The sequence below is a fragment of the Barbus barbus genome (assembly GCF_936440315.1).
Source record: "Barbus barbus genome assembly, chromosome: 20".
Lineage (NCBI taxonomy): Eukaryota > Metazoa > Chordata > Actinopteri > Cypriniformes > Cyprinidae > Barbus > Barbus barbus.
In genome coordinates, this window is record NC_136748.1 from 1,993,670 (window position 1) to 1,999,669 (window position 6,000).

Consider the following 6,000-nt stretch of genomic DNA (forward strand, 5'->3'; position numbering starts at 1 on the left):
CTGGTGTGCATCTTGAGCTCAAACATGCATTTTAGTCTGGGACTAGCCTTGTGAAACTGGGAGAAAGAGCTTAAAATATAATTTACATACAAAATATGATTAAATGAATGACAAAGTGACTTAATTACATGGAACAGTTAATTCTGAATTTATAAAGCAAATGCCAGGAGAAGAGCCTGTAAAACTGACAACATATAGGCCTAACAAATGCAACCCGCATCTGCAAAATGGAAATAAATACAAATGAAAACTCACCATCCAAGGCAGAAACACTCAAGTGCTACAAACTGAAACATTACCAGTTTACTGTTTAGGACTTGAAGCTTTTCACGGATTGAAGCTGCTTTTCTGATTAAAAAAAGATGTCTTTACTCCTCATTAAACGGATAGTCTGATGAACTCTGATGAACTTTCCACCACAAGGCAATGCCCACAAGTCGTTCAGGACCACAACGGAGCCATTTTTGCACAGTCACAGCAAAGATGTTCTCTGCCCTTGTTGTTAGTTAGGCATCTAAAGTATAAAAACAAACAGGATGTTAAAACTGCACAGTGTTGTAAAACATTTGATTAGTAGTAGTGTATAACTGAAAGAAGGTGGGTCCTAAGTATTTGGACATTTTTAAGCTTACATTCAAGCTAAAACATGGTGAATTCAAATTTAAGACTATTTAATTTTAATATAGACATTTTAAGCACCTATAGACATACTGTTATGAGTGTGTCAAGGCAGGAAGGCGCTGGAGACAACGGAGATTTCGATGGTGATAATATTTAATAAAAAAAACTCCATAAGGTCATATACACTTCAATATAACTAAGATCGGACAAAACTGCAACGAAACTGAATGCTTATAAGGAACAGGAAACAAAGGAGTAAATGAGATGATTAATAATAAACAGGTGAAAAGAATAAACAATGATGAACTTAACTAGAACCGGAAACCCCAAATAAGGAAAAACAGGAACTAAACAGAAACCAACACGTATTATTTTGAAACCCTTAATATAAAGCATTTTTTTATGTTTGGAACAAATTGTATTCCGCACTTTCCACACAGGTGCCCTCTATTTTTAAGATGTGCCGGTAATATCAAACTACTGTATATCGATATAAATGGCATTGCCTCATTCTATATTGTTTATAAATTATATATATTATTCATACTCAAAGAGTCAAAATGTTCCAAATCTGCATGAGTTTCTTTCTTCTGTTGAACATAAAATAAGATATTCTGAAGAATGTTGGTAACCAGACAGTTGACGGTAGCCATTAAGACATGTATTTTGTACATTTAACAACGACTTGCATTTTATTATTAACCTTGATCCAGGAGATTCCATCCTCTGACCTAGATTTAAAAAGCAAAGTAAAAATGAAGAGTATACATCACCTGTCACAGGTAACAATCAGCAGAAATACACTCTTACCTGATGTGAGCAAACACATGGGCCTACAAGAAGGGGAAAGGAAGAAGGAAAAACAGAGCTATTAGGTTAATCAAACATTGGCTGTAATTGGTTTTGTGAGGTAATGATTTAAGGTGTGTCAAAGTAAAACAAAAGTAATATATAAATGTCACACACAGTGTTCAAACACAAACATTACTCTCTCTCTCTATTGTGTCTGGTAGGGTTTGGTGGAAAAACAAAGCGAAATTGAATATATTTAATGATAATTCTTACCTTGGCTGTTCGTAGGTCTGGACGGCGCGCGTTCATGTGACTCGTCTTGTCCAGAAAAACACAGAAGTTGTAACAGAAGATAAACAGTGAAATACACATGAAATTAAATCACTACTTCTTCTTTTCTCTGAGCTGAATCCCTTGTGTTCGTTGCTAAGTAAAGGATCAAAGTCAGCTGTCGTCATGTAAAGGGAACTCTCTCAAAAGAAAGCAAGTTAAATTACAAGGAATTTTTTATTATTTCTAGGCGTTATGTTTTGTGGAGTTGTTTTTTTAAGTAATCTTTAATGATTTACCTCTAAACCCCCCCACTGCCGTTCATCTGTTATCCCGCCCTTTGATTTGATTGGCTGTTGGCAGCCAGCTAATGAACCGGATTGTGGTGCATAACAAAAACCCTCTGGATTCTCTCTGTTCTCTCTATTAACCTGTATTCTTAGGTAATTCATTAAATATAAATTCCACATGATTTAAATCTAATAATTACAATGCATATATAAATAATATCAATGATAATTATAATGTAAATATTTAATTATAATTTAAAAGTATTTTGATTTAAATTTAAGTTAATGAACTGGATGACCACAATAATTATAAGGACATTTATTGGAGCATTTAGTCATTATCAGTCTCTGGCTGAATATTAATGTACTTGATATTGATATTAATGTACTCCTCTAGCTAGCCAAAAACGGGTAATGAACACATTAATTACTAAAACATAACAACTACTGCTTTTGCTAATAATAATAATATCCTGCTGGTTTATCTGAGTTCTATCTAATGGTCACGGTTCTTTGTTAATCCACACACTCAGCAGACAGTTTTATTTGTTTCTTTAACTGTGCTTCTTGTGGTGACGAGTTAACAAAATGAGTATAGTTTATTGTTTGATGAGCATGTGTTCACTACATTTCAGGAAAATGTACCATATTTAATTGATGAATGAGGGATTGACAGTCTAAACTTTCACCAGTGAAATGCTGACCAAAATTCAACATTGATCCAATATTTGTCTTTTCAACACTGAAAAGCATTGAATTTTCAACCTCAATCAAAATGATGATTCTGATGGAATTTCAACATTGAATCAGTGTCACCCTGCTGTCTGGGTAATGTGTCATTGAACTGAATCAGCGAAGGTCAGTAGCAAAGAAATATAAAGGATACGGTAGAGTGGAGTAAAACTCTACTGTTTTTCCCAAATTAACCACAAGATAAAGTCAAGATACATTTTTATTGTAACTATGGACTACGTTGATGAGAGTGATGTAGAAGTTTTCACCATGAAGCTCACACTGGTGGGCATTTTACCCCAACAGGGCGTTTTGCCTCATAGGTAGGGTAAAACGCCCCCCCCCCCCCCCCCCCCCCCCCCCCCTTTGTACAAATTAAATTTTTTGTTAAAAATCCAGCAACATGAAAACTCTGGACATTTTTCACACTTGGTTTATAATTTATGTCAGTGTCACTAAAACTATGATAACTTTTCTGAACACATTTAACCTTTAAAAAAATTATATTTTCTTATTTGTCTTATTTAACACATTTAATTTTTGCAGGTGTGTATAATATTCTGAGTTTGCATTTGACTGATTTTATTCATTTTGAGGAATACTGAATCAGTTTTTTTGAGCTTACTCCTGATTTCTCTCAACATGGCAACATGAGAGCTGTCAGTCAAGACATGGGAAACAAAGTGACTGGAGGAATTTGAAAGAATAACTCAGATATTCACATCTAAATGAAAAAGTATTGTGTTACTTTACTAGTTATTTTTTTTTTTTTTTTGCGTTACTTGTAACATGTTACCCCCAACAGGGTTTACCACAGTGGATTGTAGGTAAATATCCAGCAACCGCCGCAAACGATTCAGAGCATGAGTGACCTGTCCGAAGAACCTGTTTAGGCTAAACAGCTGATAGAAAACACACTCAAAGTCTATCATCAGGGAAACAATTTTCTCAGTTCAGTATATGGTGATCTCTCCACCATCAGACAAGCAGTGTTGGGTGTAACGCGTTACTAAGTTCAACAGTTCTAAAAGCAATATTGAATTTGAAATCTAAATTTACCGTCTAAAGATATTGAATGCGGCGGCTTTAACCCTCCGCGTGCGGGTGCGTTCACTTTCAGATTTTCCTGATTCACAGAGAAACCTTAAATACTCAAATCAGGGCCGGCACCAAGAGGGGGCATTCGCGGCAGAGTTACGGTGCCCCCCACTTTCCATCCTCTCCCCTTCTTGCTGAACGTGATCGTTTCGAAAGCGAAAGTGAAACCGGTAAAACAGCGCACATAAGAAAGCGATTGCACCCTTTAGCGAGCGTCAGAAACTGCACGCAATCACAGATGGAGGTGCCCTGGCGCCGGCTCTGACTCAGATACATATAAGGCTAAAATCAATAGAATCTAAAAATCTTGAAGTGTCTACTTGACACTTGAACGAATTCAAATTAAAAACTAATGTTTCTGATTATGCAATCCGTATGAAACTAAAGCAAGGTACAGTCTTTCCCGTGTCTGAGCTCATTATATGCAGTCACCTGCGCGCATATGCCCTCACCTAGATACAAAAAAAAAGTAAAATATTAAGAAAAAAAAAAAAATCTAATATTCATCATTTTTGAAAGAAGACCTGCTATGAGAAATTTACCTCATAAGAACAGCGCGATCTGACATTATTCAGCAGAGAAGATCATTTCTGTAATTTATTCTTTCAGTTAACGTGTTATTTTGACATAAACCTGTACAGATTTTACTAGTTGGGTTTTTCCTGAACATCTTGCCAAACTGAAATGTATTGTTTAACTTTTAAGCCTTTTTGTTATTCAGATATTTTGCAGAGTATTTCTATTTGTTAACCAAAGGTGGTTACATTTTTTTCATAAAAATGTTTAAGTATTACAGTTGTTTTAAAGCTAAAAGGCTAAAATATTATATGTTTGACTCGAATTGAAAGAATATAGAGTTTAATTTCTATTAAGGTTTATAGGGATTTTAAGATGTAGCCTAATTAGCGATTTGAATAATTAAGTTACTTATTGAGTAACTAAGTTACTTTTCAGATAGAGTAATTAGTAAAGTAATTTAAATACAATATTGATGAAGTAATTAGTAACTGTAATTAATTACTTTTTGAAAGTAACTTACCCAACACTGCAGACAAGCATTTATCAGCTAATATTTTACTGGGGTACAGCGGTATATCACTGTAAAATGCAACGCCTTGTACCATATCAAAGTGCTTACATTGGTTTCTCTAAAGTACTTCATGAAATACCATGGTATATGTCCAACATAGTAGAGACCAATCAATTTATCTGCAGTCACGTGGCTTTTTTTCACTCATCCGCCATATTTATGGCCATAAGTGGGGCAAAGTAATGGCGGTGAATACAAAATCACTGAATAACACAGAAACATTTTTATGGATCTGAAATTGCCCAAACCAAATCTAACATTTGTGGGCATTTATATACATTTAATCCATAGCTGATCTCTATATACTGGTGCTATACGCAGAAACTGATTAAATATATAGGCTATAAATGTCTGTTTATTAGATTATTGTTTACATGCTTTTTAAAAACTTTAGCCACTGGTTTGATTGGCATGAAACTTTAGCCCTCATGACAAAAAAGTTATCAAAATAATTTTGATTTATCAAAGCGTTGCCCATTTTGACTAAATAACCTTTGCTCAATGCAGTGTCCAGACTTAACAAAACATGACAGACAGTGTGCTTCTGACTACTCAAACTGATGCTTTCTCATTTCCTCACTTCTCCATTCTCCAGCTCTTGAGCTGGAAATCAGTGTAGGTCATCTTTAAGGATATCTCAATTTGCTTAACACATGAAGAACGAGGAGTGAAGAAGCTTCCAGGAGAAGACCAAAAACCCAAGGGTTGAGGGTTTTTTCAGAAGCTGCAGTCATGTCATAAAGGAAGATTTTGTTTAGTACCAGCAGCATGATACTGGAATGCTTGTACCATGACATTTACATGGTACTCTGGTTCCTATCCTAATGGTAGCGTGGTACTTTTTGATGCTTTGTTGTATGTGCATGTGTAACGTGAAGTGTGAAGAGTCACTCGCACTCTACTGAGCGTTTCTCAACATCGGCAGTCGAGTGAAGATTTATCACACACACCATGACATTTGTAGCTGTTATGTTGTTAAATGCCTGCTATAAACCTTAACACACCATATGAGTAGATCTATGTGATAATCAAACACACACACAAAATTATAAATACAAAATGTAAAGCAGTTACAAAGTTAGGATAAAAAATTAAGGTACTGTTTAA